Raw genomic sequence first — 12,644 nt, forward strand, 5'->3', positions numbered from 1 at the left:
TCCCTGACATTGCTCAAGCCCCCACTTGTCCTCTACATCTCTACACAGTTGAGCTCAGTTCCATACTGAAGTCCTTTCCCCCTCCTGCAGCAGTTACTAAAGAAAGTATTATACCACCTTTAACTAGTGACCAGCTTTGGTTTTCTTTAACATATGCAGCCAAATACTTGAACTAAACCAATTAAGATATGGATGCACAGAAACTTTTAACTCACCTCTGAAACATGTCAATAGCAACAATCTCTGAATTAAGTATAGTAGAATGGCATCTGGCCACTGTCATGACAATGGGTAATGTGTGTAATCCATTCTACTAAGAGAATTTGAAATAATGCTCTGCTCATTTCATTCCTACCATAAAATAAAAGAAAGAAAGAGGGAAGTCTTTTCACAAACAAGTAACTAATCAAGATGAACTGCAGTAAAAAATAAAGGGATCTCCTTTATCAAAGGGTTAATATTTGTTGTGATGGCTCTTATTTCTGTTGGGCATTCCTGGGGGATTTGTGCTGGATTTCCTCACTGATCAACTGGGGAGATGAGGTGGGCACTGAAGTGGATATGATGGTTTGCTCTCTAACAGTCCCTCCTCAGAGGATTCATCAAAGCCGTGCCCCTTACCTGTGACTGGGCTAAAGACCTGTGAGCTGTGGTTTGCTGGAGTTGTCTGAGGAAAGAGCCAGTGGTCTCTCCATCCTGTACGTGAACAAGGACGCATGTGGATCAACTTGTGCTGGTAGCTGTATTATAACAACCAGGGAATGAACCTTCCTGTGTTTCCCCGAAAATAAGACCTAGCTGGACAATGACCTCTAATGCGTCTTTTGGAGCAAAAATTAATATAAGACCCAGTCTATTATATTATATCATATTATATTATATTATATTATATTGTATTATATTATATTATACCAGGTCTTATATTATATTAAACTAAGACCCAGTATTATACTATATTATACTATATTATATTATATTATATTATACCCGATCTTATATTATATTAAAATAAGACCAGGTCTTATATTAATTTTCGCTCCAAAAAATGCGTTAGAGCTGATGGTCCGGCTAGGTCTTATTTTCGGGGAAACATGGTAGCTTGAAGTTAGTGCCATAAATAGCAGCATGGAAAATGGAAGCTAGATTCCAGATGAAATTGCTGAGACCCCCGAATCAACCACCCCTTCAACCTGCCCCTGATTAAAGTTACATAAGATAACAAATTCTCTTGTTGTTCATGATACATTTTTCATAAGAGAAGTAAGCTTTTATTTCCTTGTTTCTAGTTCATGATATTTTTCAGTTAATGTTCTGTTACTAGAAGCCAGAAACATCTTAATTGAGACAGGAGTCTGCCTGGTGTTGTGCAAGGTTTCCCTCTCCACTAGCAGAAGCCCTGCCCACCGGAGGGAGCAGTGTTCTCCAGGGAGGGAAATGGGGCCTTCTGGCTCAAGGGCGCCCCCCAGGGGCGCAACTGTCAGTGGGATCTGAACATGGTAAAATGGGCCTCCTAAGAAGACAGACAGCCTGACCAGCTGCCAGAGGAGACATTTTGATGAGGGAAGGTGGTTGGTGAGGGGGCAAGGAAAAGTAATGTGGAAACCAGCAGTTCTGGAACGGGCAGCTAAATGTGTGTGTGTGTTGGGGTTGAAGGCTGAGGCAGCTTTGAGTGAGCTAGGGGGGAGATGAACAGTAAGGAGAGGGAAAATTAAAGAGTGATGTAAAAGGATACTGAAGTTTGGGTGGTTTTCTTTTGTTTTCCCCTATTCTGGAGAAAAATATTACATTTGAATCACCGGGTTTATTTTTAAAAATTAGCTGGAACTTAGTTCCAAATCCATCTGGTCCTAGTGATTTATAAAATAATAGGTCTTTTAACCCTCTTCCAGTTTCTTCTTCGGCTTTTGGTCTTCTATGAGTATTTTATGACATATGAGGTCTGGCTGTTAAGTTCAAGAACTTGTTGCAACAATGTTGCTAACCTTTTTTTGATATCAGAGGGATTATTCATTATGAATTTGTACCAACTGGACAAACTGTTTACCAAATTTACTATTTGGAAGTGCTTAAAAGGCTGCAAGAAAAAGTTAGACGACCTGAACTTTTTTTTTTTTTTTAATTTATTGGGGTGACAATTGTTAGTAAAATTACATAGATTTCAGGTTTACAATTCTGTATTACATCATCTATAAATCCCATTGTGTGTTCACCACCCAGAGTCAGTTCTCCTTCCATCACCATATATTTGATCCCCCTTACCCTCATCTCCCACCAACCTGAACTTTTTGCCAACAATTCATGGCTCTTGCATCACGACAATGCACCAGCTCACACAGCACTGTCTGTGAGGGAGTTTTTAGCCAGTAAACAAACACCATGTTTCCCCGAAAAGAAGACCTAACTGGACAATCAGCTCTAATGCATCTTTTGCAGCAAAAATTAATATGAGACCCAGTATTATGTTATATATATTATGTTATATTAATTATATTATATAGGACCCGGTCTTATTTATAAGACTGGGTCTTTTATTATGTTATATTATATAAGACCTGCTCTTATGTTACAGTAAAATAAGACCAGGTCTTATATTAATTTTTCCTCCAAAAGACACATTAGAGCTGATTGTCCAGCTAGGTCTTATTTTCGGGGAAACATGATATTGTATTGGAACACCCTCCCTGCTCACCTGATCTGGCCCCCAATGACTTCTTTCTTTACCTGAAGATAAAGGAATATGAAAAGGGAGACATTTTGACGACATTCAGGACCTCAAGGGTAATCCGACGACAGCTCTAATGGCCATTCCAGAAAATGAGTTCCACAATTGCTTTGAAGCGTGGATGGGGTCAGTGAATAGCTTCCCAAGGGGGGTACTTGGTATTTTGCAAATGGGCTTTCCTTCCATCTACTCTACAACTGGTCGTTATATTGGCTGGTGCAAGGGTGTTTATGTCTTTGTGAAATATGGGATAATGGATACAGTACAATTTGGAAAAGATACATATGTTTATCTGAAGAATCCACCACAAGATTTTCTTCCGAAAATTGGAGTGATTACAGTTTCAGGATTGGCAGGCTTGGTTTCAGCAAGAAGAGGTTCTAGATTTTAAAAAAATTGTTTATCCACCGGGACTGGCCACTTTAGGAGCAACTGTTTGTTACCCAGTTCAGTCAGTGATAATTGCAAAGGTAACTGGGAAAAAGGCATGTGCCACAAGCCAGCAAATTTATGAAGCAGTTAAATCATTGTGGACAAAAAAACAACAACAAAGAGTCACTTCCTGAACCTAAAGAAAAAACTAAGCTAGAGTGTAAGAGGACTGAAAAGCTGGGAAGCGCTGCTGAAATAGAAATACCTGCAAAAACCACTCAAGCCCTGAAATACCCAGTGGCTTTGCCAACAGAGCTCAGCTCTGCAACAAAGGCCAAATCAGAATCCACCTCAGGTGCTACACAGTTCATGCCTGACGCCAAGCTCATGGATCACGGGCAGTCCCATCCAGAAGATGTAAATATGTCCAGCACTAGAAGCTGAAATAGTCTGCATGGAGCACTACAAGATGTGTGAAGTGGCAACTCTGTTGCATAGAGTATAACTTAAAGCAAGTTTTCCCCTAATCTTCTAGTGTATAGTTTGGCCAATCACTTAAGTGATTATATTCACAAACAATGAATACAATCCAAACAATCTCAAATGATTGGTGAAGAGGCAGAGGTAGTAGTATTAGGATACATTTGATAACTTTTAAGGGTGTTTATAAAAAAACGATAGAGTAAATATATGAACATTTATGAGACTAACATCTGAACAAAATATGCATGTGTATATATAAATACTTATACATATACACATATATATTTGCTTTAGCTTTTTGTAATTAATGTCAGCTGAAAAGAATGGTGTGTGGAAGGATGTGTTCCTTACCACCACCCCTTTTTTTCATTTTCCAGAGCTGGAATAAAATATCCATATTTTATGACAAAAAAAAAAAAAAAACTGGATCCTAATGAAGGAAATCTATGACTGCTAGACTATTCCATTTTGAATGTATGAACTGTGTGGTCAGAAAAGACCTGGATATAAATCTCAGTTCTATTTTACTGGCTTTGTGAACTTGGCAAATTGCTTAAATTCTCTGACCCTCTTCCTATAAAACAGAGATAACGACGTCTTCTTCCAGCGCTCTTGCTAGGAGATCCTGTCTGTGAAAGATAAGGACTGGCACATGGGTGAACTTCCCTCCTTCCTTTCCTGGTGATTGAGGAAGGCAGGAATTACCTCTGACACCGCAGAGGAAACACAAATGTCTCTGGGGAAAGTGGCTGAGGAGGTGGCAAGAAGAAATCAGTTTGAAACAGACAAGGCTAGGAAGGTAGCAAACTGTACTTGTGTGTTTGTGGAGGCAGTTTTTTGGGGTACAAGTTGTTGAAAGAGGCAGTGGGGAAGACAGGACAATAAAGAGAGGTAAAGGAACTGAGAGTGAAGTAAAAGAACATTAAAGATTTCTTTTGCATTTTCCCCAGTTTATAACTGACATACAGCACTGTATAAGTTTAAGGTGTACAGCATAATGATGTGACTTACAGATATAATGAAATGATTACCACAAGAACTAGTTCAGATCCATCATCTCATAAACATACAAAAAAAGAAAAGAAAAAAATTTTTACCTGGGATGAAAAACTCTTAAAATTTATTCTCTTTACAACTCTCACATATGTAATATAGCAGTGTCCCTAATATTTATTATCTTGTAACTGGAAGTTTGTACCTTTGATTACTTTCATCCATTCTTTGCATTTTTTACTCATGGTCAGCTATGTAGAAGACAGAACAAGTAGCACGGAATGACCCATCAGGGGTTAAATTGAATGATTTAAACTTTGGCAAGTCATAGAAAGAAGAAACCAACCATCAGAAGATGTGTAAAGAGATCCACCCCCAAAGCTAATACATAGCTTATAGTACCCTTTTGGACGTTCAGAATTATTTATTATTTCTTTAGCTTTGTACGCAAACACACAAATGTTTTCCCCCTGAACATGGTGGGGGACAGGGGGCAATGTCTATATTACAATGAAATTTGAGACATCATGCCAAAGAAGATTCACAGTCATTAATTTCTGGATGAATATGATTAATCTCTGAGGTACTATAAGAAAAATGTAATGTCCACATAAGAGATATTGTTTTCATCAATTGTTGAAATATTACTCATCTAAACAGGAAGATTTCAGATCTTAGAAAAATACTAAGATCCTCACAAATACTTCTCCAGTTTGTCACGTTCTGAAGCACTGAGGAAACCATCAGCGGGAGATTGAGCAGATGCATTAAAGTATTCTTAGTAGTAAAACAAATTAAAATAAACATATATGCAAAAATGTCTAGCATGATGACCAGCAAATAAGACAAGATCAGTAAATGTTAGAGGATCCAATTAAATCCTTTATCCAAATTTAATCCAAGGTACTATCAGACAACTTTTGCTTTAAAGCAGGTTTTGGTCCCAAAATGTGGCCGGGATAAGCCTCAGAGTAAACCATAGCTAATTCAAAGCTCCCAGAGACAGCCTGAGGATTATTGGAAATCCATTCCATTTTTCAATATGAGGTTTAATAGATTACACGGAGAACATTTCTGCCCTCCTTTTAGAAGTGCACAATTACCTGAAGGCATGGTTGTTTGGAAAGCTGTCAGAATAAAGATGATATCTGTGGTCATGGAACAATGCAGTGATCTATCCACTCAAAAACAAGGTTCCACAAGCCTCCTCACTGAAGTCTTGTCTGGCTATAAGATGTATTAACTAGAGATCATATTTTTTGTGGACATTTATTGAGTTATTATACACCAGGTACTTTGCAGACATTTTCTCATTTAATCCTCATAACCTGATGAGATAGGTACCATTATCATCTTCATTTTCATATGAGAAAACACAGTCAGGATTAAAACCAGCACAGAGTCAGTAGTTAAGCAGAATTTGGAATCAAACCGATCTCAATTGAATATCTCGGCCCATGACTTTGGCATATCCTACCCTTAGTGGGTCTCAATTTACTAATTCTACCTTTTGTAGAATAATTCCGAAAAGACTAGAATTAGAAGATGAGGTCTAATTATCTAACAAACATTTTTTAATATCGGCTAACAGCAAGTCATGGATACCAAATGCCCAATATGCAATGTTTGGGAGTAATTGCTTCAAATTTGTTTATTCATCAAGTTGCTTAGCATCCTGAAGACTTAATTTGAATCTAGTCTGTACCATAGTATCAAGCTAGAATTAAATTTTCAGGAGCTAGTAATTTCTAATGAATTCAGTGACTTTCTCCTGGTTGCTTAAACCCTCCCCCCTCCTCCACTGCCCACCTCCATAATATAGTTATTTTGTATTCTACCTGCTCCCACTGAAGATAAGTAAAGGGAAAACTGAGGAAATGTGTACATGTGTATTATATTCACCTTCATATTTACCATTTCCAGCATTCTTGTTTCCTTCTTGAAGATCCAAGTTCCCATCTAGTAGCATTTCTTAGTGCAAGTCTTTTGGCAATGAATTCTGTTTCCATTTATGTGAAAATATTTTTTTTCACCTTCATTTTTAAGTGCTTTAATTGAGAAATAATTTACCTTAACAAGTCTTACTGTACAACTTGATGAATTTTTACATGTGTATACACCCATGTAACTACCATCTCAATAAAGACATAAACATTTTGGCCACCCAAAAAAGTTCCCCAGTGCCCTTCTGTGGTCAATTCCCTTCCCTGTCCCCTAGCCCTTAGCAATCACTAATCTCTGTGACTATAGTTTTGCCTTTTCCAAAATGTCATATAAATAGACTCCTATAAAATGTACCCTCTTGAATCTAGCTCCTTTCACTTAGCCCAATATGTTTGAGATTCATCCAAGTTGTTGCCTGTATCGGTAGTTCATTCTTTTTCATTGCTGGGTAGTATTCTGTTATATGGACGTACTACAGCTTGTTTATCCATTTACCCCTAAGGACACCTGGGTTAGTTCGTTTCAGGGAATTTTGGGTAGAGCTGCTATAAAATTAGAATACAAGTTTTTGTGTGAATATAATTTTCATTCATTCAGGGTAAATACCTAGTAAAAATAATGCTGAGTTATAAGGTAAGTATATGTTTAATATTATAAAAAACTGCCCGTTTTTTAAAATACTATACCATTTTACATTTCCACCAACAGTGTATGAGCTTCAGTTGTTTTGCAACCTTGCTAGCGGGAGGTATTGTCAGTTTCATTTTATTTTAGCAATTCGAGTAGGTGGTACCTCATTGTGGTTTTATTTTGCATTTCCCTGATCAATAACAATGATGAGCATCTTTTCATGTGATTATTTGACATCTGTATTTCTTTGACTACCTTCAAATCTTTTGCCCATAGTTTTACTAGGTTGTTTGTTTCCTTATTGCTGAGTTTTGAAAGTTCTTCATATACTCTAGGTACAAATCCTTGGTTAATATGTGTACTTCTGCTAATATGTTCTATCAATCTATAACTAGTCTTTTTATTTTCTTAACAGTATCTTTAAAAGAGAAGCTTTTAATTGTGATAAAGTGCAATTTGTCGTTTTTTGTTTTATGATTTGTGCTTTTGTATCATAGTTAAGAAATCTTTGATTTATTCAAGGTCACAAAGGTTTTTCCTATGTTTTATTCTAGAATGTTTACACTTTGTACATGTAGGTCTATGACACATTTTGAGTTTATTTTCATATACAGTCGAAAAAAAGTTTAGTTTTGTGGAGTGTTTTTTTTTTGGGGGGGGGAGCGGGTTGCACAGGGACGTCCAACTGTTCCAGCACCACTTTTTCATTCCCTGACTCCATTTGTTCTATTGGGTCTCTATTAACAGTTTATTTCATCTTTATTACATCTTTCAGGAATTTTATTTCATACTTGTATTGGCTAAGAACAAAGTTTTGAGCTTTCATGATAAAACACTTGAATGATTTAGGAAGGAAGAAGGGGAGGGAGGGAAGGAAATAAAAAGCAAAACAAGCAAAAAGTTAATTGAAAATCTTTGGGCTGCTGGCCCTGGCATGCCTTCTGGCTGAAGGAGCACCAACCGTACACAAAGTCCAGGCTTAAGGAAAGCTCTGAGCCTAGGATCCTTCCTTAGGAAGGCATAGTTAGGTGCCTGCCTAAGGACCAGGGGCCATGGACAGCCCTGGTAGGGCTACATAAGGCTCTCCTAGGGAAGAGGGTGTTAAGAGAGAAAAGAAGGCTCTGAATGGGAGCTAGAGGTTGTGAAAGAACTCTCTCCTCCTTTCAGTTATATTCAGGTTTGAGTCATTATTTTCAGTGTAAAATACGAAGAGCCCCCACACCTGTGTAGGAAATCTCTTGTTCTTTCTAAGACTCAGACTAGTAAATGTGAACAAGGCCTATGTAAATTTGGCAGTCTAGTAAAAAAAAAAAAATATGTGGGCAGAAAGGTTTCCTCCTCCTTCTCCTCTTCCTCCTCTTTCTATCTGGAAGGTAGGGTGAAAAAACAATTAGTCAACCACCCAAATAATTCTTTTACCTTCAGCTACCAAAAATTGTGTTGCCGTGCATGGTGGCTGACTACAAAACGCTGAAATCTAGAGATGCGGAGGATCTGAATTATTACTGGAATTGTAAAGCAGTTAGTGAGCCATCCTGCCATTATTATATTCATCCTTGCAAAAGGAGGCCCCTTTGTTCCCTGTTGCTTCCTTGTTACCTTTGCTTCTTGGAAGAGGATGAGTCCCTTGTGCACTTTCACATTGTTGTTGTCTTAAAATCATACTAAGCGCTGGTATTATGGGATAGTTATGTATTTCTAATGTACTGGTCATATCCATCAATATTCTTAATAAAATCAAATCCACACGTTCTGCTGTGATCATCATGTGATACAAAGTCCTCTGTCAATCGCTTGGTCCAGTTGCTCTAGGCAGACCCTAGCTTCAGGATGAACTGATACCATACCAACCAATTGGAAATTTGAACACAGATTTAGTGAAGACTGCACATAAAACTACTAAAGCAATTCAGTAAGTCGCTGAATGTTCTGTGCTTTCATAGGACTTTACTCATACCGAAATACATTAGCCATTTTCATGCCTGTCTCCCCCATGTGCCATGAGCCCCCTGGAGGACTAGTTATTTCTAGTTCATCCATGTATCGCCAGTATATCTCATTCATCCTTGCATTTAGAAGAGTGGCTAATTCAGAATGTGTGCTCAATAAATATTTGTTGACTTTGATTAGAAATTGTTTAATTCACTGAAGCCATGGAAGGCAATTTATCATATCTGCAGACATCACAGAGTTGACACTTGATGTTGATGCTGGAATTCAACTTTAACCAGCAATTTGGAATGTCGGGCCACTCAAACCACAAAGAAATTAACAGGAATACAGGCAAAGACCCATGTAAAAGTTATTTTTAACTGCGTTTTCATAAGTATAGGATGAATATCTGGCTTGATAGCTGTCCTTTAAGTGAAAAAGATCCAGCAGTTTTCAGTGGCCTCAATCTGAATACAAGTAGGATGTGGCAGCTTGCAATGCTAATGAAATCTAAATGATAAGTAATAAAACCTTAGGGTGTGGTATAGGAAAGTAGCATTTACTGTACTCCCTGCTGATCAAGCCACATGTAGAATGAAACATGCAATTTTCAGTAGTACATTCTAAAGGGAGAATTAGCAATTAGAGCACGTCCTGTAACATGGGAACAGATGAGGTTTAACCTGTGGTATGTATATGGCTCTGATTAATTTGTGACTCACTGAATTCAACTAGTGAGAGGGGGCCCTGTAATTTACAATGTAGCCACGACAATGTTTTCTCTGTGGGTTCAGATTGAACTGGCTCTGAGAGCTGAGTTTTGCCCTTGGGAGACATATGAATGCAATTTAGTAGAGTTCTATGAAAAGCAGTGATCACCAAAGGTTGAAGTTCAGTGCCCTGAATGACTTACTTGTAGGTCCTGGTACTTACCTACCTGCTATCTTTCTACTGCAGCCTTTAGCCAGGATTGTCTTGTGCACAGATGCTGTGAATCCTTCCACCTCAGCTTACTGTCTCAAACTGCCTGTTCCCACTCTACTGCCAAAAGCCTAGACTGCTGCTGCTGGGACTACTGACATGGGCTAGAAAATTTAGAAGTGGGGACAGGAACAGCTACAATCAGCTTCCTGGGTACATGCTTCTCCTTTGGCTGCTCCTATCGTCCCCTGCTACCCCTCTCTCCCCTGATCTTGTGCGTGACTGTCCTGCAGCAGGACCCTTCTGCCCTGGTCACCCCCTTGCCTTTATTCCTGACTCGCTCAGACTTCTGCCTCCTCTGGGTTCTGTGCTGGTTGCTCATTGGCATACTGCACCCGCTGGTCTCAGCATACGCCGGACCCCCGTCCTCTTAGCTCCTTTTTCTTTCCAGCATTTACTTTTCAGACCCTTAGCTAATTTGAATGAATGTGACAATTTTATGAGGGATGAGAAAAACAATCTATAGACACTTACATTTTATATATTATTATAAAATAACAATTTATATACACTTAAGTATATGTAAAAATAATTTATATACATTTAATCTTTTTTTTTGAAGTGGCTTCCTGTACTTTCTGTCTCATAGTATAGGGATTAAGTGCATAACCTCTACAGTTAACAGACATGTACAGGTTCAAATGCTGGGCCTGCCACTGAGAGACTGTTAACTTGGGCAGTTACTTAGTATCACTGAGCATTAGTTTCTTCATTTGTAAAATGGGAATTAAAACCAATGCATAGATTAAATGAGATAATATAAGTAAAGTTCCGGAAAAGGATCTGGTATATAGTAATCATAAATGAATGACATTTATTATTGTTACTTATAACACATAGCTATATACCATTTTAAATACCATACCTTGTATGTAAAACTATATAATTTTGTATATCCAAATACTATAATACTTATGATTATTTTAAATAACCCCTTGAACATCCTTGCTCAAAATTTTCTAATTCTGCATTTTTAATGTTTAGTAGAGGAGAATAAATCACAAATTGTGGAAAAATTGAATTGCTAGTTGAGCAGAATATTTAGTTAACATACTGTAATGGCTTCATCTTAAGAATGTGATCTTAGAAATTTAATTTCTCTCTCTCTCTCTCTCTCTCTCTCTCTCTCTCTCTCTCTCTCTCTCTCTCTCTCTCTCTCTCAACATTACATTATCCTAGAGGCAAAATACCAAGTACTCATAATCTCTGGGCAACAAACTGAAGTTCAATGTAAAAGTATTTATTTATTCTTGGGCTCTCATATTATTTGAGCTGGCAAATCAATATTAACTTGCACAGTATCCTAATATCCATAAATGAAATTAGTTCAAGGCCTTTTTCCAAAGGAGCCAAACCTCATCATTAATTTTATTTGGTTATTATCTATACTATTATAATGATTTTTAAATGTTGGCTCATAGACATTCCTAATGTATAGAGATCCCATTTGGGAATTCTTAAACCTATCTGCTTATTCCTTTTAATACTGGTATGTCCTAGCCACTGGCTCTTTAAATTATATTATTATTCAGTACTTTTCCTTCTTAAAAAATGTCTGAGTATCAGATCAGCTGAAACCAGGAAAACATAAGGAAGAGAAGTCAAACTATCCCCAATGGAATAGAAAGAGATGGAGGAGAGAAAACAAATAAGGAGACCATCCTTTTGGCACAAGCCAAGCAGTCTGAGATGTGGCATCAGTTGTGAACATTTCCACAAAGGCCCTTTATATTCAACAAAGAGACGACTAAACCCAGGCACTGGAAGTGTTGGTGGGCCGCGCCCGCCGGAGTGATGCACTGAAGAAAGTTATGTTTGTGTTTGGAGCCCAAGGTGGTTAAGTTTCATTGCATCACTGTGGAAGCAGGAGAACAAGATTTCCCTCTGTAGGAAGCATTTGGCCAACTGAGAGCGAACGTGCACAGCCACACCGTCACCTCACTCTGCTCCCGTCACACTCACATGAAACCCATATGTGCCCAGTGATATCCACGGAGCTTCTGCTTCGCGAATGAGTTTGGTTGGAGTACAAATGCCAAAAGAGAGCGGAGAGAGGAGGATGGTGGCATCTTTGCCCCAACTGAGGTCTTAGCCCAGCCTGTGTGTGGTGGTAGAGGGGTGGCAACTGGAAACTTAGGGAATGTTTCCAAAGGAGTGTTTGAGACTCTGGCCTAGGTGTGAGTACCAGATACTGACAGAATTATTTTCATGGGAGAGTTTGTAAATTCTGAGTGAGGGTAAAGGCCAGAAACTGGAAGATTAGGAAGGACTCTCGATGCAGTCAGATCTGCTGACCCCATGACCAAATGTAGCAGGGAATTAGAGAGAGGTCCTTTCCCCCTCCTCGGCGCAAAATCCAGCACCACGCTCACACCCAGGAATATGGCACTGTTGGCATGAACACTGACATTCTTACTGCAGACAGTGGTAGTTGGCAGGGGGAGGTAAATCTAATGGCAGACAGGCAAAGACAGGAAGTGCCGCCAGCAGAAGCACATGGTAAACACCGTGTAGTAACTGTGTCTGACAGACAGGTCTGTGGGCAAATGGGAAGCACCTCATTGGGGGGTCTCAAAGAAAATATGGG

At 38.5% G+C, this 12,644-nt stretch overlaps 1 protein-coding gene and 1 pseudogene across 7 annotated transcripts in view; both read left to right on the plus strand.

The window, feature by feature from the left end:
• The window catches only part of PCED1B (PC-esterase domain containing 1B), a 286,638-nt gene that overhangs the window by 231,028 nt on the left and 42,966 nt on the right, over nt 1–12,644 (plus strand). The gene's annotated exons all lie outside the window — the stretch shown is intronic.
• LOC308501874 (MICOS complex subunit MIC27-like) lies at nt 2,844–3,538 on the plus strand (annotated as a pseudogene). The gene has a single exon. The product of its transcript is annotated as an MICOS complex subunit MIC27-like (transcript).

The sequence above is a fragment of the Rhinolophus hipposideros genome (genome assembly GCF_964194185.1).
Source record: "Rhinolophus hipposideros genome assembly, chromosome: 9".
Taxonomy (NCBI): domain Eukaryota; kingdom Metazoa; phylum Chordata; class Mammalia; order Chiroptera; family Rhinolophidae; genus Rhinolophus; species Rhinolophus hipposideros.